At 41.1% G+C, this 25,257-nt stretch overlaps 1 long non-coding RNA gene and 13 other non-coding genes across 14 annotated transcripts in view; all 14 read right to left on the reverse strand.

The window, feature by feature from the left end:
- LOC134483375 (uncharacterized) overlaps positions 1-6,759 on the reverse strand; it is a 40,340-nt gene extending 33,581 nt beyond the window's left edge. Inside the window, exon 1 of the long non-coding RNA XR_015655070.1 lies at positions 6,713-6,759. This is a non-coding gene — a long non-coding RNA (uncharacterized LOC134483375). The remainder of the gene's footprint in view (positions 1-6,712) is intronic.
- On the reverse strand, positions 1,489-1,566 carry LOC134485313 (small nucleolar RNA SNORD115). The gene has a single exon (XR_015656198.1). It is a non-coding gene; the product is annotated as a small nucleolar RNA SNORD115 (small nucleolar RNA).
- On the reverse strand, positions 3,327-3,404 carry LOC134485314 (small nucleolar RNA SNORD115). Its single transcript, XR_015656460.1, has one exon. It is a non-coding gene; the product is annotated as a small nucleolar RNA SNORD115 (small nucleolar RNA).
- Positions 5,163-5,240, reverse strand: LOC148007410 (small nucleolar RNA SNORD115). The gene has a single exon (XR_015656500.1). It is a non-coding gene; the product is annotated as a small nucleolar RNA SNORD115 (small nucleolar RNA).
- Positions 6,760-6,994: 235 nt separating the features above from the next.
- LOC148007411 (small nucleolar RNA SNORD115) lies at positions 6,995-7,071 on the reverse strand. The gene has a single exon (XR_015656636.1). It is a non-coding gene; the product is annotated as a small nucleolar RNA SNORD115 (small nucleolar RNA).
- A 1,756-nt stretch (positions 7,072-8,827) lies between these two features.
- Positions 8,828-8,905, reverse strand: LOC148007412 (small nucleolar RNA SNORD115). The gene has a single exon (XR_015656496.1). It is a non-coding gene; the product is annotated as a small nucleolar RNA SNORD115 (small nucleolar RNA).
- Positions 8,906-10,661: 1,756 nt separating this feature from the next.
- Positions 10,662-10,739, reverse strand: LOC148007413 (small nucleolar RNA SNORD115). The gene has a single exon (XR_015656342.1). It is a non-coding gene; the product is annotated as a small nucleolar RNA SNORD115 (small nucleolar RNA).
- Positions 10,740-12,494: 1,755 nt separating this feature from the next.
- Positions 12,495-12,572, reverse strand: LOC148007414 (small nucleolar RNA SNORD115). The gene has a single exon (XR_015656344.1). It is a non-coding gene; the product is annotated as a small nucleolar RNA SNORD115 (small nucleolar RNA).
- Positions 12,573-14,331: 1,759 nt separating this feature from the next.
- LOC148007415 (small nucleolar RNA SNORD115) lies at positions 14,332-14,409 on the reverse strand. Its single transcript, XR_015656346.1, has one exon. It is a non-coding gene; the product is annotated as a small nucleolar RNA SNORD115 (small nucleolar RNA).
- A 1,761-nt stretch (positions 14,410-16,170) lies between these two features.
- Positions 16,171-16,248, reverse strand: LOC148007416 (small nucleolar RNA SNORD115). The gene has a single exon (XR_015656525.1). It is a non-coding gene; the product is annotated as a small nucleolar RNA SNORD115 (small nucleolar RNA).
- A 1,755-nt stretch (positions 16,249-18,003) lies between these two features.
- LOC148007417 (small nucleolar RNA SNORD115) lies at positions 18,004-18,081 on the reverse strand. Its single transcript, XR_015656474.1, has one exon. It is a non-coding gene; the product is annotated as a small nucleolar RNA SNORD115 (small nucleolar RNA).
- A 1,759-nt stretch (positions 18,082-19,840) lies between these two features.
- On the reverse strand, positions 19,841-19,918 carry LOC148007418 (small nucleolar RNA SNORD115). Its single transcript, XR_015656629.1, has one exon. It is a non-coding gene; the product is annotated as a small nucleolar RNA SNORD115 (small nucleolar RNA).
- A 1,760-nt stretch (positions 19,919-21,678) lies between these two features.
- On the reverse strand, positions 21,679-21,756 carry LOC148007419 (small nucleolar RNA SNORD115). The gene has a single exon (XR_015656201.1). It is a non-coding gene; the product is annotated as a small nucleolar RNA SNORD115 (small nucleolar RNA).
- Positions 21,757-23,509: 1,753 nt separating this feature from the next.
- LOC148007420 (small nucleolar RNA SNORD115) lies at positions 23,510-23,587 on the reverse strand. The gene has a single exon (XR_015656523.1). It is a non-coding gene; the product is annotated as a small nucleolar RNA SNORD115 (small nucleolar RNA).
- Positions 23,588-25,257: the final 1,670 nt, after the last annotated feature.

The following is a 25,257-nucleotide window of genomic DNA, read 5'->3' on the forward strand; positions in this document are numbered from 1 at the left end:
TATGATGCCACTTAGCAGAATCACTCTTGCAACATCCACTTCCATGCTGACATTCCCAACACATGGAAAGTTACTTCCCTAAGCGATCAATAGGTCAATAGGTACCCAAAACCAAATCATTGATGAAGGGGATGACACATGCTCTTAGCCATATACACCGATCAAATCTTTCAATTGCTAAACATTGTCAGAAACCAAGGCAAAGTGAATTTACCTGAGTAATATTGGAAGGACAATACACGAACAGTTACGTATACTTTAATCAAATTTTCATGAGACTTGTGCATTTCAGACTTTATGTGCTAGGCTATGTTCATTCCTCCCCATTTCCATACTGCATGGTAACAATCAGTTCCCACAGCTGGTAAGTGAATGCTGAAGAGAATCTGTTGCCCAGAAGAAAGCAACAATATTTTGGCCATGAATCCCTGATTGTTAGCACTCAGTGATTGCCATGTGATGAAACACAGAATGTGACCAAAATTGGTGTGACTAGATCAGTTGGTGTTTGCAAGTATCCCATTGACATCACGTTCCTCTGTCCCAAGAGCTCCAGAAACCATCTCCTTGATAGCATTTGTTTTCTGATGAATACTGATGTAAACTTTAGTAAGATCAAGGATGAAGCAGTGTGATGACTCCTGGAAGTGAATAGGTAGCCAAAGCCACACCTGCAACTTCAATGTCCCCTACTGGCTAGGTTCCCTGTGGCCTGAGAGTTATGTGAAAAATTTCGCCAAGCTCTCTTTGGGGGAATAATTCTTGGAGTGTCTTTTGATGCAGAAACTTTGTCGCCAATTTCTACATCTCTAAACTATAGTCTTATTCCAGGGTTCCCCTTGCCATTGGAAATCGATCTCTGTGCACCAGCTTTGATTTGTGAGCATGTGTGTGGACTGAAATTTCTCCAAATTCAAAGGTATATTCATATTCCAGATCTCTCCATTTGTGTAGATAGTATCATCTAGGAACTCTTCCAAGAAATTCAATTTTATGACTGTATGAACTACAGGTAGAAAGGAATTTCTCTACATTTTTAATAGTGCAGTTCAAAGGGACAAAACATACTGAGAAGTGAAATTCATTTCTGACTGGGGTTGCATTATTTTTAATTAGAAACCTTTGATGGGCTGTAATTATTGGTCAAAATACTGAGGAATATCTTATAGGAAGTTCAATACATTAATCGTGATCATTTCACTCACCTGGGAATAGTGATCCACTGGACCGCAGGGGTGATGCCAGGTGACTGCAAGACATCAGAACAGAGAGGGTAATGATGACGGGGTTGGTGTTGCAGAATTGCACACAAGCAGATTACGAGACTAGGTGCTAATTGGCAGGCAGTGTTTGCCAGCACAGTTGCACTAAGATTGTCCATGTTCCCACAGAGGGAAAAGAGCACAAGGTCATCAGAGCAGCTCAGATGAGTCCCGCAAGTGGTCCTCAAAGAGACTAAGTAGTGCTTGTAACCCTGGCTCCCTGGTTGGGCCTCAGCGTAATCCTATTGAGCATGATTTTTATGTCATCATTCTGTTCTTGACTTAATGTTGTCATCATTGACCCAGACACAGGCAGGACACAACTGTCAATAATGTAATTTCACCTGCACCATGGCGTACCTAGGCTGCCAACACTGCCTCAGAATTTGAATCCTCACTTTCAAGTGCAGAGGGTACAAGGGCACAGCGCTCTTGTGTGGAATAAGGGTAGACCTAACTTGAAATTGAAGACTGTCCTCTCTAAAAAAAAAGAGCAAGATGTGAGGGCAATTGTATCCCTTCAGTTCATACAATCATGTTAATTTTAAGGAGGCTGTTTAAGAAGTCTAATGTATGATGCCACTTAGCAGAATCACTCTTGCAACATCCACTTCCATGCTGACATTCCCAACACATGGAAAGTTACTTCCCTAAGCGATCAATAGGTCAATAGGTACCCAAAACCAAATCATTGATGAACGGGATGACACATGCTCTTTGTCATATACACCGATCAAATCTTTCAATTGCTAAACATTGTCAGAAACGAAGGCAAAGGTGAATTTACCTGAATAATATTGGAAGGACAATACACGAACAGTTACGTATACTTTAATCAAATTTTCATGAGACTTGTGCATTTCAGATTTTATGTGCTAGGCTATGTTCATTCCTCCCCATTTCCATACTGCATGGTAAAAATCAGTGCCCACAGCTGGTATGTGAATGCTGAAGAGAATCGGTTGCCCAGAAGAAAGCAACATGTATTTTGGCCATGAATCCCTGAGCGTTAGCACTCAGTGATTGCCATGTTATCAAACTGAGAATGTGACCAAAATTCGTGTGACTAGATCAGATGGTGTTTGCAAGTATCCCATTGACATCACTTTCCTCTGTCCCAAGAGCTCCAGAAACCATCTCCTTGATAGCATTTGTTTTCTGATGAATACTGAAGTAAACTTTAGTAAGATCAAGAATGAAGCAGTGTGATGACACATAGAAGGGAATTGGTAGCCAAAGCCACACCTTCAACTTCAATCTACCCTACTTGCTAGGTTCCCTCTGGCCTGAGAGTTACATGAAAAATTTCGCGAAGCTCTCTTTGGGGCAATAATTCTTGGAGTGTCTTTTGATGCAGAAAATTTATCGCCAATTTCTTCATCTCTAAACTAAAGTCTTATTCCTGGGTTCCCCTTGCCATTGGAAATCGATCTCTGTTCACCAGCTTGGATTTGTGAGACTGTGTGTGGACTGAAATTTCTCCAAATTCAAAAGGTATATTCATATTCCAGATCCCTCCATTTGTGTAGACAGTATCATCTAGGATCTCTTCCAAGAAATTCAATTTTATGGCTGTATGAACTACATGTAGTAAGGAATTTCTCTACATTTTTAATAGTGCAGTTCAAAGGGACAAAACATACTGAGAAGTGCAATTCATTTCTGACTGGGATTGCATTATTTTTAATTAAGAAACCTTTGATGGGCTGAAATTATTGGTCAAAATACTGAGGAATATCTTATAGGAAGTTCAATCCATTAATCGTGATCATTTCACTCACCTGGGAATAGTGATCCACTGGACCGCAGGGGTGATGCCAGGTGACTGCAAGACATCAGAGCAGAGAGGGTAATGATGACAGGGTTGGTGTTGCAGACTTGCACACAAGCAGATTATGAGATTAGTTGCTATTTGGCAGGCAGTGTTTGCCAGCACATTTGCACTAAGATTGTCCAGGTTCCCACAGAGGGAAAAGAGCACAAGGTCATCAGAGCAGCTCAGATGAGTCCCGCAAGTGGTCCTCAAAGAGACTAAGTAGTGCTTGTAACCCTGGCTCCCTGGTTGGGCCTCAGCGTAATCCTATTGAGCATGATTTTTATGTCATCATTCTGTTCTTGATTTTCTGTTGTCATCATTGACCCAGACACAGGCAGGACACAACTGTCAATAATGTAATTTCACCTGCACCATGGCTTACCTGGGCTGCCAACACTGCCTCAGAATTTGAATCCTCACTTGCAAGTGCAGAGGGTACAAGGGCAAAGCGCTCTTGTGTGGAATAAGGGGAGACCTAGGTTGAATTTGAAGACTGTCCTCTCTAAAAAGGAAAGAGCAAGATGTGAGGGCAATTGTATCCCTTCAGTTCATACAATCATATTAATTTGAAGGAGGCTGTTTAAGAAGTCTAATGTATGATGCCACTTAGCAGAATCACTCTTGCAACATCCACTTCCATGCTGACATTCCCAACACATGGAAAGTTACTTCCCTAAGCGATCAATAGGTCAATAGGTACCCAAAACCAAATCATTGATGAAGGGGATGACACATGCTCTTAGCCATATACACCGATCAAATCTTTCAATTGCTAAACATTGTCAGAAACCAAGGCAAAGGTGAATTTACCTGAGTAATATTGGAAGGACAATACACGAACAGTTACGTATACTTTAATCAAATTTTCATGAGACTTGTGCATTTCAGACTTTATGTGCTAGGCTATGTTCATTCTTCCCCATTTCCATACTGCATGGTAACAATCAGTTCCCACAGCTGGTAAGTGAATGCTGAAGAGAATCTGTTGCCCAGAAGAAAGCAACAATATTTTGGCCATGAATCCCTGATTGTTAGCACTCAGTGATTGCCATGTGATGAAACACAGAATGTGACCAAAATTGGTGTGACTAGATCAGTTGGTGTTTGCAAGTATCCCATTGACATCACGTTCCTCTGTCCCAAGAGCTCCAGAAACCATCTCCTTGATAGCATTTGTTTTCTGATGAATACTGATGTAAATTTTAGTAAGATCAAGAATGAAGCTGTGTGATGACACATAGAAGGGAATTGGTATCCAAAGCCACAACTTCAACTTCAATCTACCCTACTGGCTAGGTTCCCTGTGGCCTGAGAGTTTCGTGAAAAATTTCGCGAAGCTCCCTTTGGGGCAATAATTCTTGGAGTGTCTTTTGATGCAGAAAATTTATCGCCAATTTCTTCATCTCTAAACTAAATTCTTATTCCTGGGTTCCCCTTGCCATTGGAAATCGATCTCTGTGCACCAGCTTTGATTTGTGAGCCTGTGTGTGGACTGAAATTTCTCCAAATTCAAAAGGTTTATTCATATTCCAGATCCCTCCATTTGTGTAGATAGTATCATCTAGGATCTCTTCCAAGAAATTCAATTTTATGGCTCAATGAAGTACAGGTAGAAAGGAATTTCTCTGCATTTTAATTGTGCAGTTCAAAGGGACAGAACATACTGAGAAGGGAATTTCATTTCTGACTGATATTGCATTATTTTTAATTAAGAAACCTTTGATGGGCTGAAAATATTTTTCAAAATACTGAGGAAAATCTTATAAGATGTTCAATCCATTAATCGTGATCTTTTGACTCACCTGGGAATAGTGATACACTGGAACAGAGGGGTGATGCCAGGTGACTGCAAGACATCAGAGCAGAGAGGGTAATGATGTCGGGGTTGGTGTTGCAGACTTGCACACAAGCAGATTATGAGACTAGGTGCTAGTTGGCAGGCAGTGTTTGCCAGCACAGTTGCACTAAGATTGTCCAGGTTCCCGGAGAGGGAAAAGAGCACAAGGGCATCAGAGCAGCTCAGATGAGTCCCGCAAGTGGTCCTCAAAGAGACAAAGTCGTGCTTGTATACCTGGCTCCCTGGTGGGCCTCAGTGTAATCCTATTGAGCATGATTTTTATGTCATCATACTGTTCTTGACTTTCTGTTGTCATCATTGACCCAGACACAGGCAGGACAAAACTGTCAATAATGTAATTTCACCTGCACCATGGCTTACCTGGGCTGTCAACACTGCCTCAGAATTTGAATCCTCACTTGCAAGTGCAGAGGATACAAGGGCACAGCACTCTTGTGTGGAGTAAGGGTAGACCTAGCTTGAATTTGAAGATTGTCCTCTCTAAAAAGGAAAGAGCATGATGTGAGGGCAATTGTATCCCTTCAGTTCATACAATCATGTTAATTTTAAGGGGACTGTTTAAGAAGTCTAATGTATGATGCCACTTAACAGAATCACTCTTGCAACTTCCACATCAATGCTGACATTTCCAACACATGGAAAGTTACTTCCCTAAGCGATCAATAGGTCAATAGGTACCCAAAACCAAATCATTGATGAAGGGGATGACACATGATCTTGATCATATACACCGATCAAATCTTTCAATTGCTAAACATTGTCAGAAACCAAGGCAAAGTGAAGTTACCTGAGTAATATTGGTAGGACAATACACGAACAGTTACATATACTTTAATTAAATTTTCATGAGACTTGTGCGTTTCAGATTTTATGTGCTAGGCTATGTTCATTCCTCCCCATTTCCATACTGCATGGTAACAATCAGTTCCCACAGCTGGTAAGTGAATGCTGAAGAGAATCTGTTGCCCAGAAGAAAGCAACAAGTATTTTGGCCATGAATCCCTGAGTGTTAGCACTCAGTGATTGCCATGTGATGAAACTGAGAATGTGACCAAAATTCATGTGACTAGATCAGTTGGTGTTTGCAAGTATCCCATTGACATCACATTCCTCTGTCCCAAGAGCTCCAGAAACCATCTCCTTGATAGCATTTGTTTTCTGATGAATACTGAAGTAAACTTTAGTAAGATCAAGGATGAAAAGTGTGAGTATACATGGAAGTGAATAGGTAGCCAAAGCCACACCTTCAACTTCAATCTCCCCTACTGGCTAGGTTCCCTGTGGCCTGAGAGTTACGTGAAAAATTTCCCCGAGCTCTCTTTGGGGGAATAATTCTTTGAGTGTATTTTGATGCAGAAAATTTGTCGCCAATTTCTACATGCTAAACTAAAGTCTTATTCCTGCGTTCCCCTTGCCATTGGAAATCGATCTCTGTGCACCAGCTTGGATTTGTGAGCCTGTGTGTGGACTGAAGTTTCTCAAATTCAAATGTATATTCATATTCCAGGTCTCTCCTTTTGTGTAGACAGTATCATCTAGGATCTATTTCAAGAAATTCAATTTTATGGCTGTATGAACTACAGGTAGAAAGAATTTCTCTACCTTTTTAATAGTGCGGTTCAAAGGGACAGAGCATACTTATAAGTGCAATGCATTTCTGACTGGTATTGCATTATTTTTATTTAAGAAACCTTTGATGGGCTGAAATTATTGGTCAAAATACTGAGGAATATCTTATAAGAAGTTCAATCCATTAATCCTGATCATTTCACTCACCTGGGAATAGTGATCCACTGGACCGCAGTGGTGATGCCAGGTGACTGCAAGACATCAGAGCAGAGAGGGTAATGATTACGGGGTTGGTGTTGCAGAATTGCACACAAGCAGATTATGAGACTAGGTGCTAGTTGGCAGGCAGTGTTGCCAGCACAGTTGCACTAAGATTGTCCAGGTTCCCACAGAGGGAAAAGAGCACAAGTTCATCAGAGCAGCTCAGATGAGTCCCACAAGTGGTCCTCAAAGAGACAAAGTAGTGCTTGTAACCCTGGCTCCATGGTTGGGACCAGCGTAATCCTATTGAGCATGATTTTTATGACATCATTCTGTTCTTGACTTTCTGTTGTCATCATTGACCCAGACACAGGCAGGACACAGCTGTCAATAATGTAATTTCACCTGCACCATGGCTTACCTGGGCTGTCAACACTGCCTCAGAATTTGAATCCTCACTTGCAAGTGTAGAGTATACAAGGGCACAGCGCTCTTGTGTTGAATAAGGGGAGACCTAGCTTGAATTGGAATACTGTCCTCTCTAAAAAGGAAAGAGCAAGATGTGAGGGCAATTGTATCCCTTCAGTTCATACAATCATGTTAATTTTAAGGAGACTATTTAAGAGGTCTAATGTATGATACCACTTAGCAGAATCACTCTTGCAACTTCCACTTCAATGCTGACATTCCCAACACATGGAAAGTTACTTCCCTAAGCGATCAATAGGTCAATAGGTACCAAAAACCAAATCATTGTTGAAGGGGATGACACATGTTCTTGATCATATACACCAATCAAATCATTCAATTGCTAAACATTGTCAGAAACAAAGACAAAGGTGAAGTTACCTGAGTATATTGGAAGGACAATACACGAACAGTTACATGTACTTTAATCAAATTTTCGTGAGACTTGTTCGTTTCAGATTTTATGTGCTAGGCTATATTCATTCCTCCTCATTTCCATACTGCATGGTAACAATCAGTTCACACAGCTGGTAAGTGAATGCTGAAGAGAATCAGCTGCCCAGAAGAAAGAGAGAATTATTTTTGCCATGAATACCTGAGCGTTAGCACTCAGTGATTGCCATGTGATCAAACTGAGAATGTGACAAAAATTCGTGTGACAAGATCTGTTGGTGTTTGCAAGTATCCCATTGACATCACGTTCCTCTGTCCCAAGAGCTCCAGTAACCATCTCCTTGATAGCGTTTGTTTTCTGATGAATACTGAAGTAAACTTTAGTAAGATCAAGAATGAAGCAGTGTGATGACACATAGAAGGGAATTGGTAGCCAAAGCCACACCTTCAACTTCAATCTCCCATACTGGCTAGGTTCCCTGTGGCCTGAGATTTACGTGAAAAATTTCGTGAAGCTCTCTTTGGGGGAATAATTCTTGGAGTGTCTTTTGATGCAGAAAATTTATCGCCAATTTCTACATCTCTAAACTAAATTCTTATTCCTGGGTTCCCCTTGCCGTTGGAAATCGATCTCTGTGCACCAGCTGGATTTGTGAGCCTGTGTGTGGACTGAAATTTCTCCAAATTCAAAAGGTTTGTTCATATTCCATATCCCTCATTTTGTGTAGATAGTATCATCTAGGATCTCCTCCAAGAAATTCAATTTTATGGCTCTATGAACTACAGGTAGAAAAAAATTTCTCTACATTTTATTTGTGCAGTTCAATAAGACAGAACATACTGAGAAGTAAAATTCATTTCTGACTGGGATTGCATTATTTTTAATTAAGAAACCTTTGATGGGCTGAAATTATTGCTCAAAATACTTAGGAAAATCTTATAAGAAGTTCAATCCATTAATCGTGATCATTTCACTCACCTGGGAATAGTGATCCACTGGACCACAGTGTTGATGCCAGGTGACTGCAAGAATTCAGAGCAGAGAGGGTAATGATGTCGAGGTTGGTGTTGCAGACTTGCAAACAAGCAGATCATGAGACTAGGTGCTAGTTGGCAGGCAGTGTTTGCCAGTACAGTTGCTCAAAGATTGTCCAGGTTCCCACAGAAGGGAAAGAGCACAAGGGAATCAGAGCAGCTCAGATGAGTCCCAAATGGTCCTCAAAGAGACGAAGTAGTGCTTCTAACCCTGGGTCTTTGGTTGGGCCTCAGCGGAATCCTATTGAGCATGATTTTTATGTCATCATTCTGTTCTTGACGTTCTGTTGTCATCATTGACCCAGACACAGGCAGGACACAACTGTCAATAATGTAATTTCACATGAACCATGGCTTGCCTGGGCTGCCAACACTGCAGGAGAATTAGAATCCTCACTTGAAAGTGCAGAGGATACAAGGGCACAACGCTCTTCTTGGAATAAGGGGAGACCTAGCTTGAATTAGAAGACTGTCCTCTCTAAAAAGGAAAGAGCAAGATGTGAGAGCAATTGTATCCCTTCAGTTCATACAATCATGTTAATTTTAAGGAGACTGTTTAAGAAGTCTAATGTATGATGCCTCTTAGCAGAATCACTCTTGCAACTTTCACTTCAATGCTGACATTCGCAACACGTGGAAAGTTACTTCCCTAAGCGATTAATAGGTCAATAGTTACCCACAACCAAATCATTGATGTAGGGTATGACACATGCTCTTGATCATAATCATCGATCAAATCTTTCAATTGCTAAACATTGTCAGAAACCAAGGCAAAGGTGCAATTCTCTGAGTAATATTGGATGGTCAATACACGAACAGTTACATATACTTTAATCAAATTTTCATGAGATTTTTGGGTTTCAAATTTTATGTGCTAGGCTATGTTCATTCCTCCCCATTTCCATACTGCATGGTAACAATCAGTTCCCACAGCTGGTAAGTGAATGCTGAAGAGAATCAGTACACAGAAGAAAGCGACATGTAATTTGGCCATGAATCCCTGAGCGTTAGCACTCAGTGATTGCCATGTGATCAAACTGAGACTGTGACCAAAATTTGTGTGACTAGTTCAGTTGGTGTTTGCAAGTATCCCATTGACATTACGTTCTTCTGCCCCAACAGTTCCAAAAACCATCTCCTTGATAGCGTTTGTTTTCTGATGTATACTGATGTAAACTTTAGTAAGATCAAGAATGAAGCAGTGTGAGTATAGAAGGAAGAGAATTGGTATCCAAAGCCACACCTTCAACATAAATCGCCCGAACTGGCTAGGTTCCCTGTGGCCTGAGAGTTACCTGAAAAATTTGCCAAGCTCTCTTTGGGGGAATAATTCTTGGAGTGTCTTTTGATGCAGAAAATTTGTCGCCAATTTCTACAACTTTAAACTAAAGTCTTCTTCCTGGGTAGCTTGACATTGGAAAAAGATCTCTGTGCACCAGCTTTGATTGGTGAGCCTGTGTGTGGACTGAAATTTCTCCAAATTCAAAAGGTATATTCATATTCCAGATCCCTCCATTTGTGTAGATAGTATCATCTAGGATCTCTTCCAAGATATTCAATTTTATGGCTGTATGAACTACAGGTAGAAAGGAATTTCTCTACATTTTTAATAGTGCAGTTCAAAGGGACAAAACATACTGAGAAGTGAAATTCATTTCTGACTGGGATTGCATTATTTTTAATTAAGAAACCTTTGATGGGCTGAAATTATTGGTCAAAATACTGAGGAATATCTTATAGGAAGTTCAATCCATTAATCGTGATCATTTCACTCACCTGGGAATACTGATCCACTGGACCGTTGGGGTGATGCCAGGTGACTGCAAGACATCAGAGCAGAGAGGGTAATGATGATAGGGTTGGTGTTGCAGATTTGCACACAAGCAGATTATGAGATTAGGTGCTAGTTGGCAGGCAGTGTTTGCCAGCACACTTGCACTAAGATTATCCATGTTCACTAAGACGGAAAAGAGCACAAGGTCATCAGAGCAGCTCAGATGAGTCCCGCAAGTGGTCCTCAAAGAGACTAAGTAGTGCTTGTAACCCTGGCTCCCTGGTTGGGCCTCAGCGTAATCCTATTGAGCATGATTTTTATGTCATCATTCTGTTCTTGACTTTCTGTTGTCATCATTGACCCAGACACAGGCAGGACACAACTGTCAATAATGTAATTTCACCTGCACCATGGCTTACCTGGGCTGCCAACACTGCCTCAGAATTTGAATCCTCACTTGCAAGTGCAGAGGGTACAAGGGCACAGCGTTCTTGTGTGGAATAAGTGTAGACTTAGCTTGAATTTGAAGACTGTCCTCTCTAAAAAGGAAAGAGCAAGATGTGAGGGCAATTGTATCCCTTCAGTTCATACAATCATGTTAATTTTAAGGAGGCTGTTTAAGAAGTCTAATGTATGATGCCACTTAGCAGAATCACTCTTGCAACATCCACTTCCATGCTGACATTCCCAACACATGGAAAGTTACTTCCCTAAGCGATCAATAGGTCAATAGGTACCCAAAACCAAATCATTGATGAAGGGGATGACACATGCTCTTTGTCATATACACCGATCAAATCTTTCAATTGCTAAACATTGTCAGAAACCAAGGCAAAGGTTAAGTTCCCTGAGTAATATTGGAAGGACAATACAGGAACAGATACGTATACTTTAATCAAATTTTCATGAGACTTGTGCATTTCAGACTTTATGTGATAGTCTATGTTCATTCCTCCACATTTCCATACTGCATGGTTACAATCAGTTCCCACAGCTGGTAAGTGAATGCTGAAGAGAATCTGTTGCCCAGAAGAAAGCAACAAGTATTTTGGCCATGAATCCCTGAGCGTTAGCACTCAGTGATGGCCATGTGATGAAACTCAGAATGTGACCAAAATTCGTGTGACTAGATCAGTTGGTGTTTGAAAGTATCCCATTGACATCACGTTCCTCTGTCTCAAGAGCTCCAGAAACCATCTCCTTGATAGCATTTGCTTTCTGATGAATACTGAAATTTTAGTATGATCAAGAATGAAGCTGTGTGATGACACATAGAAGGGAATTGGTAGCCAAAGCCACACCTTCAACTTCAATCTACCCTACTGGCTAGGTTCCCTGTGGCCTGAGAGTTTCGTGAAAAATTTCACGAAGCTCTCTTTGGGGGAATAATTCTTGGAGTGTCTTTTGCTGCAGAAACTTTGTCGCCAATTTCTTCATCTCTAAACTATAGTCTTATTCCTGGGTTCCCCTTGCCATTGGAAATCGATCTCTGTGCACCAGCTTGGATTTGTGAGCATGTGTGTGGACTGAAATTTCTCCAAATTCAAAGGTATATTCATATTCCAGATCCCTCCATTTGTGTAGATAGTATCATCTAGGATCTCTTCCAAGAAATTCAATTTTATGACTGTATGAACTACAGGTAGAAAGGAATTTCTCTACATTTTTAATAGTGCAGTTCAAAGGGACAAAACATTCTGAGAAGTGAAATTCATTTCTGACTGGGATTGCATTATTTTTAATTAGAAACCTTTGATGGGCTGTAATTATTGGTCAAAATACTGAGGAATATCTTATAGGAAGTTCAATCCATTAATCGTGATCATTTCACTCACCTGGGAATAGTGATCCACTGGACCGCAGGGGTGATGCCAGGTGACTGCAAGACATCAGAGCAGAGAGGGTAATGATGACGGGGTTGGTGTTGCAGACTTGCCCACAAGCAGATTACGAGATTAGGTGCTAGTTGGCAGGCAGTGTTTGCCAGCACAGTTGCACTACGATTGTCCAGGTTCCCACAGAGGGAAAAGAGCACAAGGTCATCAGAGCAGCTCAGATGAGTCCCGCAAGTGGTCCTCAAAGAGACTAAGTAGTGCTTGTAACCCTGGCTCCCTGGTTGGGCCTCAGCGTAATCCTATTGAGCATGATTTTTATGTCATCATTCTGTTCTTGACTTTCTGTTGTCATCATTGACCCAGACACAGGCAGGACACAACTGTCAATAATGTAATTTCACCTGCACCATGGATTACCTGGGCTGCCAACACTGCCTCAGAATTTGAATCCTCACTTGCAAGTGCAGAGGGTACAAGGGCACAGCGCTCTGGTGTGGAATAAGGGTAGACCTAACTTGAATTTGAAGACTGTCCTCTCTAAAAAAAAAGAGCAAGATGTGAGGGCAATTGTATCCCTTCAGTTCATACAATCATGTTAATTTTAAGGAGGCTGTTTAAGAAGTCTAATGTATGATGCCACTTAGCAGAATCACTCTTGCAACATCCATTTCCATGCTGACATTCCCAACACATGGAAAGTTACTTCCCTAAGCGATCAATAGGTCAATAGGTACCCAAAACCAAATCATTGATGAAGGGGATGACACATGCTCTTTGTCATATACACCGATCAAATCTTTCAATTGCTAAACATTGTCAGAAACCAAGGCAAAGGTGAATTTACCTGAGTAATATTGGAAGGACAATACACGAACAGTTACGTATACTTTAATCAAATTTTCATGAGACTTGTGCATTTCAGATTTTATGTGCTAGGCTATGTTCATTCCTCCCCATTTCCATACTGCATGGTAACAATCAGTTCCCACAGCTGGTAAGGGAATGCTGAAGAGAATCTGTTGCCCAGAAGAAAGCAACAAGTGTTTTGGCCATGAATCCCTGAGCGTTAGCACTCAGTGATTCCCATGTGATGAAACTCAGAATGGGACCAAAATTCGTGTGACTAGATCAGTTGGTGTTTGCAAGTATCCCATTGACATCACGTTCCTCTGTCCCATAGCTCCAGAAACCATCTCCTTGATAGCATTTGTTTTCTGATGAATACTGAAGTAAATTTTAGTAAGATCAAGAATGAAGCTGTGTGATGACACATAGAAGGGAATTGGTAGCAAAAGCCACACCTTCAACTTAAATCTACCCTACTGGCTAGGTTCCCTGTGGCCTGAGACTTTCGTGAAAAATTTCACGAAGCTCTCTTTGGTGGAATAATTCTTGGAGTGTCTTTTGATGCAGAAACTTTGTCGCCAATTTCTACATCTCTAAACTATAGTCTTATTCCTGGGTTCCCCATGCCATTGGAAATCGATCTCTGTGCACCTGCTTGGATTTGTGAGCATGTGTGTGGAGTGAAATGTCTCCAAATTCAAAAGGTATATTCATATTCCAGATTCCTCCATTTGTGTAGATAGTATCATCTAGGATCTCTTCCAAGATATTCAATTTTATGGCTGTATGAACTACAGGTAGAAAGGAATTTCTCTACATTTTTAATAGTGCAGTTCAAAGGGACAAAACATACTGAGAAATGAAATTCATTTCTGACTGGGATTGCATTATTTTTAATTAAGAAACCTTTGATGGGCTGAAATTATTGGTCAAAATACTGAGGAATATCTTATAGGAAGTTCAATCCATTAATCGTGATCATTTCACTCACCTGGGAATAGTGATCTACTGGACCGCAGGGGTGATGCCAGGTGACTGCAAGACATCAGAGCAGAGAGGGTAATGATGACAGGGTTGGTGTTGCAGACTTGCACACAAGCAGATTATGAGATTAGGTGCTAGTTGGCAGGCAGTGTTTGCCAGCACAGTTGCACTAAGATTGTCCAGGTTCCCACAGAGGGAAAAGAGCACAAGGTCATCAGAGCAGCTCAGATGAGTCCCGCAAGTGGTCCTCAAAGAGACTAAGTAGTGCTTGTAACCCTGGCTCCCTGGTTGGGCCTCAGCGTAATCCTATTGAGCATGATTTTTATGTCATCATTCTGTTCTTGACTTTCTGTTGTCATCATTGACCCAGACACAGGCAGGACACAACTGTCAATAAAGTAATTTCACCTGCACCATGGCTTACCTGGGCTGCCAACACTGCCTCAGAATTTGAATCCTCACTTGCAAGTGCAGAGGGTACAAGGGCACAGCGCTCTTGTGTGGAATAAGGGTAGACCTAGCTTGAATTTGAAGACTGTCCTCTCTAAAAAGGAAAGAGCAAGATGTGAGGGCAATTGTATCCCTTCAGTTCATACAATCATGTTAATTTTAAGGAGGCTGTTTAAGAAGTCTAATGTATGATGCCACTTAGCAGAATCACTCTAGCAACATCCACTTCCATGCTGACATTCCCAACACACGGAAAGTTACTTCCCTAAGCGATCAATAGGTAAATAGGTACCCAAAACCAAATCATTGATGAAGGGGATGACACATGCTCTTTGCCATATACACCGATCAAATCTTTCAATTGCTAAACATGGTCAGAAACCAAGGCATATGTGAATTTACCTGAGTAATATTGGAAGGACAATACATGAACAGTTACGTATACTTTAATCAAATTTTCATGAGACTTGTGCATTTCAGATTTTATGTGCTAGGCTATGTTCATTCCTCCCCATTTCCATATTGCATGGTAACAATCAGTTCCCACAGCTGGTATGTGAATGCTGAAGAGAATCTGTTGCCCAGAAGAAAGCCACAAGTATTTTGGCCATGAATCCCTGAGCGTTAGCACTCAGTGATTGCCATGTGATGAAACTCAGAATGTGTTCAAAATTCGTGTGACTAGATCAGTTGGTGTTTGCAAGTATCCCATTGACATCACGTTCCTCTGTACCAAGAGATCCAGAAACCATCTCCTTGATAGCATTTGTTTTCTGATGAATACTGAAGTAAATTTTAGTAAGATCAAGAATGAAGCTGTGTGATGACACATAGAAGAGCATTGGTAGCCAAAGCCACACCTTCAACTTCAATCTACCCTACTGGCTAGGTTCCCTGTGGCCTGAGAGTTTCTTGAAAAATTTCGCGAAGCTCTCTTTGGGTCAATAATTCTTGGAGTGTCTTTTGATGCAGAAAATTTATCACCAATTTCTTCATCTCTAAACTAAAGTCTTTTTCCTGGGTTCCCCTTGCCATTGGAAATCCATCTCTGTGCACCAGCTTTGATTTTTGAGCCGGTGTGTGGGCTGAAATTTCTCCAAATTCAAAAGGTATATTCATATTCCAGATCCCTCCATTTGTGTAGATAGTATCATCTAGGATCTCCTCCAAGATATTCAATTTTATGGCTGTATGAACTACAGGTAGAAAGGAATTTCTCTACATTTTTAATAGTGCAGTTCAAAGGGACAAAACATACTGAGAAGTGAAATTCATTTCTGACTGGGATTGCATTATTTTTCATTAAGAAACCTTTGATGGGCTGTAATTATTGGTCAAAATACTGAGGAATATCTTATAGGAAGTTCAATACATTAATCGTGATCATTTCACTCACCTGGGAATAGTGATCCACTGGACCGCAGGGGTGATGCCAGGTGACTGCAAGACATCAGAACAGAGAGGGTAATGATGACGGGGTTGGTGTTGCAGACTTGCACACAAGCAGATTACGAGACTAGGTGCTAATTGGCAGGCAGTGTTTGCCAGCACAGTTGCACTAAGATTGTCCAGGTTCCCACAGAGGGAAAAGAGCACAAGGTCATCAGAGCAGCTCAGATGAGTCCCACAAGTGGTCCTCGAAGAGACTAAGTAGTGCTTGTAACCCTGGCTCCCTGGTTGGGCCTCAGCCTAATCCTATTGAGCATAATTTTTATGTCATCATTCTGTTCTTGACTTAATGTTGTCATCATTGACCCAGACACAGACAGGACACAACTGTCAATAATGTAATTTCACCTGCACCATGGCTTACCTGGGCAGCCAACACTGCCTCAGAATTTGAATCCTCACTTGCAAGTGCAGAGGGTACAAGGGCACAGCGCTCTTGTGTGGAATAAGGGTAGACCTAACTTGAATTTGAAGACTGTCCTCTCTAAAAAAAAAGAGCAAGATGTGAGGGCAATTGTATCCCTTCAGTTCATACAATCATATTAATTTTAAGGAGGCTGTTTAAGAAGTCTAATGTATGATGCCACTTAGCAGAATCACTCTTGCAACATCCACTTCCATGCTGACATTCCCAACACATGGAAAGTTACTTCCCTAAGCGATCAATAGGACAATAGGTACCCAAAACCAAATCATTGATGAAGGGGATGACACATGCTCTTTGTCATATACACCGATCAAATCTTTCAATTGCTAAACATTGTCAGAAACGAAGGCAAGGGGGAATTTACCTGAGTAATATTGGAAGGACAATACACGAACAGTTACGTATACTTTAATCAAATTTTCATGAGACTTGTGCATTTCAGATTTTACGTGCTAGGCTATGTTCATTCCTCCCCATTTCCATACTGCATGGTACAATCAGTTCCCACAGCTGGTAAGTGAATGCTGAAGAGAATCTGTTGCCCAGAAGAAAGCAACAAGTATTTTGGCCATGAATCCCTGAGCGTTAGCACTCAGTGATTGCCATGTGATGAAACTAAGAATGTGACCAAAATTCGTGTGACTAGATCAGTTGGTGTTTGCAAGTATCCCATTGACATCACGTTCCTCTGTCCCAAGAGCTCCAGAAATCATCTCCTTGATAGCATTTGTTTTCTGATGAATACTGAAGTAAATTTTAGTAAGATCAAGAATGAAGCTGTGTGAGGACACATAGAAGGGAATTGGTAGCCAAAGCCACACCTTCAACTTCAATCTACCCTACTGGCTAGGTTCCCTGTGGCCTGAGCGTTTCGTGAAAAATTTCGCGAAGCTCTCTTTGGGGCAATAATTTTTGGATTGTCTTTTGATGCAGAAAATTTATCGCCAATTTCTTCATCTCTAAACTAAAGTCTTATTCCTGGGTTCCCCTTGCCATTGTTAATCCATCTCTGTGCACGAGCTTTGATTTGTGAGCCTGTGTGTGCACTGAAATTTCTCCAAATTCAAAAGGTATATTCATATTCCAGATCCCTCCATTTGTGTAGATAGTATCATCTAGGATCTCTTCCAAGATATTCAATTTTATGGCTGTATGAACTACAGGTAGAAAGGAATTTCTCTACATTTTTAATAGTGCAGTTCAAAGGGACAAAACATACTGAGAAGTGAAATTCATTTCTGACCTGTATTGCATTAATTAATTAGAAACCTTTGATGGGCTGAAATTATTGGTCAAAATACTGAGGAATATCTTATAGGAAGTTCAATCCATTAATCGTGATCATTTCACTCTCCTGGGAATAGTGATCCACTGGACCGCAGGGGTGTTGCCAGGTGACTGCAAGACATCAGAGCAGAGAGGGTAATGATGACGGGGTTGGTGTTGCAGACTTGCACACAAGCAGATTATGAGATCAGGTGATAGTTGGCAGGCAGTCTTTGCCAGCACACTTGCACTAAGATTGTCCAATTCCCACAGAGGGAAAAGAGCACAAGGTCATCAGATCAGCTCAGATGAGTCCTGCAAGTGGTCCTCAAAGAGACTAAGTAGTGCTTGTAACCCTGGCTCCCTGGTTGGGCCTCAGCGTAATCCTATTGAGCATGATTTTTATGTCATCATTCTGTTTTTGACTTTCTGTTGTCATCATTGACCCAGACACAGGCAGGACACAACTGTCAATAATGTAATTTCACCTGCACCATGGCTTACCTGGGCTGCCAACACTGCCTCAGAATTTGAATCATCACTTGCAAGTGCAGAGGGTACAAGGGCACAGCGCTCTTGTGTGGAATAAGGGTAGACCTAGCTTGAATTTGAAGACTGTCCTCTCTAAAAAGGAAAGAGCAAGATGTGAGGGCAATTGTATCCCTTCAGTTCATACAATCATATTAATTTTAAGGAGGCTGTTTAAGAAGTCTAATGTATGATGCCACTTAGCAGAATCACTCTTGCAACATCCACTTCCATGCTGACATTCCCAACTCATGGAAAGTTCCTTCCCTAAGCGATCAATAGGTCAATAGGTACCCAAAACCAAACCATTGAGGAAGGGAACCAAACATGCTCTTGAACATTTACACCTATCAAATCTTTCAATTGCTAAACATTGTCAGAAAGCAAGACAAATGTGTATTTCCTGAGTAATATGGGGAGTACAATACACAAACAGTTACATATACTTTAATCAAATATTCAAGAGACTTGTGCGTTTCAAATTTTATGTGCTAGTCTGTGTTCATTCCACCCCATTTCCATACTGCATGGTAACAATCAGTTCCCACAGCTGGTAAGTGAATGCTGAAGAGAATCTGTTGCCCAGAAGAAAGCAACAAGTATTTTGTCCATGAATTCATGAGCATTAGCACTCAGTGATTGCCATGTGATCAAACTGAGAATGTGACCAAAATTCGTGTGACTAGATCATTTGGTGTTTGCAAGTATCCCATTGACATCACGTTCCTTTGTCCCAAGAGCTCCAGAAAACATCTCCTTGATAGCATTTGTTTTCTGATGAATACTGAAGTAAAATTTAGTAAGATCAAGGATGAAGCAGCGTGATGACTCATGGAAGTGAATAGGTAGCCAAAGCCACACCTTCAACTTCAATGTCCTCTACTGGCAAGTTTCTCAGTGGCCTGAGAGTTACGTGAAAAATTTTGCCAAGCTCTCTTTGGGGGAATAATTCTTGGAGTGTCTTTTGATGCAGAAACTTTGTCGCCAATTTCTACATCTCTAAACTATAGTCTTATTCCTGGGTTCCCCTTGCCATTGGAAATCGATCTCTGTGCACCAGCTTGGATTGTGAGCCTGTTTGTGGACTGAAATTTCTCCACATTCAAAAGGTATATTCATATTCCAGATCCCTCCATTTGTGTAGATAGTATCATCTAGGATCTCTTCCAAGAATTTCAATTTTATGGCTGTATGAACTACAGGAAGAAAGTAATTTCTCTACATTTTTAATAGTGCTGTTCAAAGGGACAGAACATACTTAGAATTGCAATGCATTTCTGACTGGTATTGCATTATTTTTAATTAAGAAACCTTTGATGGGCTGAAATTATTGGTCAAAATACTGAGGAATATCTTATCATAAGTTCAAACTATTAATGGTGATCATTTTACTCACCTGGGAATAGTGATCCACCTGACGGCAGGGGTGATGCCAGGTGACTGCAAGACATCAGAGCAGAGAGGGTAATGATGATAGGGTTGGTGTTGCAGATTTGCACACAAGCAGATTATGAGATTAGGTGCTAGTTGGCAGGCAGTGTTTGCCAGCACACTTGCACTAAGATTATCCATGTTCACTAAGACGGAAAAGAGCACAAGGTCATCAGAGCAGCTCAGATGAGTCCCGCAATTGGTCCTCAAAGAGACAAAGTAGTGCTTGTAACCCTGGCTCCCTGGTTCGGCCTCAGCGTAATCCTATTGAGCATGATTTTTATGTCATCATTCTGTTTTTGACTTTCTGTTGTCAGCATTGACCCAGACACAGGCAGGACACAACTGTCAATAATGTAATTTCACCTGCACCATGGCTTACCTGGGCTGCCAACACTGCCTCAGAATTTGAATCCTCACTTGCAAGTGCAGAGGATACTAGGGCACAGCGCTCTTGTGTGGAATAAGGGTAGACCTAGCTTGAATTTGAAGACTGTCCTCTCTAAAAAGGATAGAGCAATATGTGAGGGCAATTGTATCCCTTCAGTTCATACAGTCATGTTAATTTTAAGGAGGCAGTTTAAGAAGTCTAAAGTATGATGCCACTTAGCAGAATCACTCTTGCAACTTTCACTTCCATGCTTACATTCCCACCACATGGAAAGTTACAACCCTAAGAGATCATTAAGGTCATTAGTTACCTAAAACCAAACCATTGAGGAAGGGGATCAAACATGCTCCTGATCTTTTACACTGATCAAATCTTTCAATTGCTAAACATTGTCAGAAACCAAGACAAATTTGAATTTCCTGAGTAATATGGGGAGTACAATACACAAACAGTTACATATACTTTAATCAAATATTCAAGAGACTTGTGCGTTTCAAATTTTATGTGCTAGTCTGTGTTCATTCCACCCCATTTCCATACTGCATGGTAACAATCAGTTCCCACAGCTGGTAAGTGAATGCTGAAGAGAATCTGTTGCCCAGAAGAAAGCAACAAGTATTTTGTCCATGAATTCATGAGCATTAGCACTCAGGGATTGCCATGTGATCAAACCTAGAATGTGACCAAAATTCGTGTGACCAGATCAGGTGATGTTTGCAAGTATCCCATTGACATCACGTTCCTCTGTCCCAAGAGCTCCAGAAAACATCTCCTTGATAGCATTTGTTTTCTGATGAATACTGAAGTAAACTTTAGTAAGATCAAGAATGAAGCAGTGTGATGACACATAGAAGGGAATTGGTAGCCAAAGCCACACCTTCAACTTCAATCTACCCTACTGGCTAGGTTCCATGTGGCCTGAGAGTTACGTGAAAAATTTCGCGAAGCTCTCTTTGGGGCAATAATTCTTGGAGTGTCTTTTGATGCAGAAACTTTGTCGCCAATTTCTACATCTCTAAACTATAGTCTTATTCCTGGGTTCCCCTTTTCATTGGAAATCGATCTCTGTGCACAAGCTTGGATTTGTGAGCCTGTGTGTGGACTGAAATTTCTCGAAATTCAAAAGGTATATTTATATTCCATATCCCTCCTTTTGTGTAGACAGTATCATCTAGGATCTCTTCCAAGAAATTCAATTTTATGACTGTATAAACTACAGGTAGAAAGGAATTTCTCTACATTTTTAATAGTGCAGTTCAAAGGGACAAAACATACTGAGAAGTGAAATTCATTTCTGACTGGTATTGCATTATTTTTAATCAGAAACCTTTGATGGGCTGTAATTATTGGTCAAAATACTGAGGAATATCTTATAGGAAGTTCAATCCATTAATCGTGATCATTTCACTCACCTGGGAATAGTGATCCACTGGACCACAGGGGTGATGCCAGGTGACTGCAAGACATCAGAGCAGAGAGGGTAATGATGACGGGGTTGGTGTTGCAGACTTGCACACAAGCAGATTACGAGACTAGGTGCTAATTGGCAGGCAGTGTTTGCCAGCACAGTTGCACTAAGATTGTCCAGGTTCCCACAGAGGGAAAAGAGCACAAGGTCATCAGAGCAGCTCAGATGAGTCCCGCAAGTGGTCCTCAAAGAGACTAAGTAGTGCTTGTAACCCTGGCTCCCTGGTTGGGCCTCAGCGTAATCCTATTGAGCATGATTTTTATGTCATCATTCTGTTCTTGACTTAATGTTGTCATCATTGACCCAGACACAGGCAGGACACAACTGTCAATAATGTAATTTCACCTGCACCATGGCGTACCTGGACTGCCAACACTGCCTCAGAATTAATCCTCACTTGCAAGTGCAGAGCTTACAAGAGCACAGCGCTCTTGTTTGGAATAAGGGTAGACCTAGCTTGAATTTGAAGACTGTCCTCTCTAAAAAGGAAAGAGCAAGATGTGAGGGCAATTGTATCCCTTCAGTTCATACAATCATGTTAATTTTAAGGAGGCTGTTTAAGAAGTCTAATGTATGATGCCACTTAGCAGAATCACTCTTGCAACATCCACTTCCATGCTGACATTCCCAACACATGGAAAGTTACTTCCCTAAGCGATCAATAGGTCAATAGGTACCCAAAACCAAATCATTGATGAAGGGGATGACACATGCTCTTTGCCATATACACCGATCAAATCTTTCAATTGCTAAACATTGTCAGAAACCAAGGAAAAGGTGAATTTACCTGAGTAATATTGGAAGGACAATACAGGAACAGTAACGTATACTTTAATCAAATTTTCATGAGACTTGTACATTTCAGATTTTATGTGCTAGGCTATGTTCATTCCTCCCCATTTCCATACTGCATGGTAACAATCAGTTCCCACAGCTGGTATGTGAATGCTGAAGAGAAACTGTTGCCCAGAAGAAAGCAACATGTATTTTGGCCATGAATCCCTGAGCATTAGCACTCAGGGATTGCCATGTGATGAAACTCAGAATGTGACCAAAATTCGTGTGACTAGATCAGTTGGTGTTTGCAAGTATCCCAGTGACATCACATTCCTCTGTCCCAAGAGCTCCAGAAACCATCTCCTTGATAGCATTTGTTTTCTGATGAAAACTGAAGTAAATTTTAGTAAGATCAAGAATGAAGCTGTGTGATGACACATAGAAGGGAATTGGTAGCCAAAGCCACACTTTCAACTTCAATCTACCCTACTGGCTAGGTTCCCTGTGCCCTGAGACTTTCGTGAAAAATTTCGCGAAGCTCTCTTTGGTGCAATAATTCTTGGAGTGTCTTTTGATGCAGAAAATTTATCGCCAATTTCTTCATCTCTAAACTAAAGTCTTATTCCTGGGTTCCCCTTGCCATTGGAAATCCATCTCTGTGCTTTGATATGTGAGCCTGTGTGTGGACTGAAATTTCTCCAAATTCAAAAGGTATATTCATATTCCAGATCCCTCCATTTATGTAGATATTATCATCTAGGATCTCTTCCAAGATATTCAATTTTATGGCTGTATGAACTACAGGTAGAAAGGAATTTCTCTACATTTTTAATAGTGCAGTTCAAAGGGACAAAACATACTGAGAAGTGAAATTCATTTCTGACTGGGATTGCATTATTTTTAATTAAGAAACCTTTGATGGGCTGAAATTATTGGTCAAAATACTGAGGAATATCTTATAGGAAGTTCAATCCATTAATCGTGATCATTTCACTCACCTGGGAATAGTGATCCACTGGACCTCAAGGGTGATGCCAGGTGACTGCAAGACATCAGAGCAGAGAGGGTAATGATGACAGGGTTGGTGTTGCAGACTTGCACACAAGCAGATTATGAGATTAGGTGCTAGTTGGCCTGCAGTGTTTGCCAGCACACTTGCACTAAAATTGTCCAGGTTCCCACAGAGGGAAAAGAGCACAAGGTCATCAGAGCAGCTCAGATGAGTCCTGCAAGTGGTCCTCAAAGAGACTAAGTAGTGCTTGTAACCCTGGCTCCCTGGTTGTGCCTCAGCGTAATCCTATTGAGCATGATTTTTATGTCATCATTCTGTTCTTGACTTAATGTTGTCATCATTGACCCAGACACAGGCAGGACAGAACTGTCAATAAAGTAATTTCACCTGCACCATATCTTACCAGGGCTGCCAACACTGCCTCAGAATTTGAATCCTCACTTGCAAGTGCAGAGGGTACAAGGGCACAGCGCTCTTGTGTGAAATAAGGGTAGACCTAGCTTGAATTTGAAGACTGTCCCCTCTAAAAATGAAAGAGCAAGATGTGAGGGCAATTGTATCCCTTCAGTTCATACGATCATGTTAATTTTAAGGAGGCTGTTTAAGAAGTCTAATGTATGATGCCACTTAGCAGAATCACTCTTGCAACATCCACTTCCATGCTGACATTCCCAACACATGGAAAGTTACTTCCCTAAGCGATCAATAGGTCAATAGGTACCCAAAACCAAATCATTGATGAAGGGGATGACACATGCTCTTTGTCATATACACCGATCAAATCTTTCAATTGCTAAACATTATCAGAAACCAAGGCAAAGGTGAATTTACCTGAGTAATATTGGAAGGACAATACACGAACAGTTACGTATACTTTAATCAAATTTTCATGAGACTTGTGCATTTCAGACTTATGTGCTAGGCTATGTTCATTCTTCCCCATTTCCGTACTGTATGGTAACAATCAGTTCCCACAGCTGGTAAGTGAATGCTGAAGAGAATCTGTTGCCCAGAGGAAAGCAACAAGTATTTTGACCATGAATCCCTGAGCATTAGCACTCAGTGATTGTCATGTGATGAAACTCAGAATGTGACCAAAATTCGTGTGACTAGATCAGTTGGTGTTTGCAAGTATCCCATTGACATCACGTTCCTCTGTCCCAAGAGCTCCAGAAACCATCTCCTTGATAGCATTTGTTTTCTGATGAATACTGAAGTAAACTTTAGTAAGATCAAGGATGAAGCAGTGTGATGACTCATGGAAGTGAATAGGTAGCCAAGCCACACCTGCAACGTCAATGTCCCCTACTGGTTCGGTTGCCTGTGGCCTGAGAGTTACGTGAAAAATTTCGCCAAGCTCTCTTTGGGGGAATAATTCTTGGAGTGTCTTTTGATGCAGAAACTTTGTCGCCAATTTCTACATCTCTAAACTATAGTCTTATTCCTGGGTTCCCCTTGCCATTGGAAATCGATCTCTGTGCACCAACTTGGATTTGTGAGCATGTGTGTGGACTGAAATTTCTCCAAATTCAAAGGTATATTCATATTCCAGATCCCTCCATTTGTGTAGATAGTATCATCTAGGATCTCTTCCAAGAAATTCAATTTTATGACTGTATAAACTACAGGTAGAAAGGAATTTCTCTACATTTTTAATAGTGCAGTTCAAAGGGACAAAACATACTGAGAAGTGAAATTCATTTCTGACTGGTATTGCATTATTTTTAATCAGAATCCTTTGATGGGCTGTAATTATTGGTCAAAATACTGAGGAATATCTTATAGGAAGTTCAATCCATTAATCGTGATCATTTCACTCACCTGGGAATAGTGATCCACTGGACCGCAGGGGTGATGCCAGGTGACTGCAAGACATCAGAGCAGAGAGGGTAATGATGACGGGGTTGGTGTTGCAGACTTGCACACAAGCAGATTACGAGACTAGGTGCTAATTGGCAGGCAGTGTTTGCCAGCACAGTTGCACTAAGATTGTCCAGGTTCCCACAGAGGGAAAAGA

The sequence above is a fragment of the Rattus norvegicus genome, chromosome 1, assembly GCF_021556685.1.
Source record: "Rattus norvegicus strain SHRSP/BbbUtx chromosome 1, alternate assembly SHRSP_T2T, whole genome shotgun sequence".
In the NCBI taxonomy this organism is placed as follows: Eukaryota; Metazoa; Chordata; class Mammalia; order Rodentia; family Muridae; genus Rattus; species Rattus norvegicus.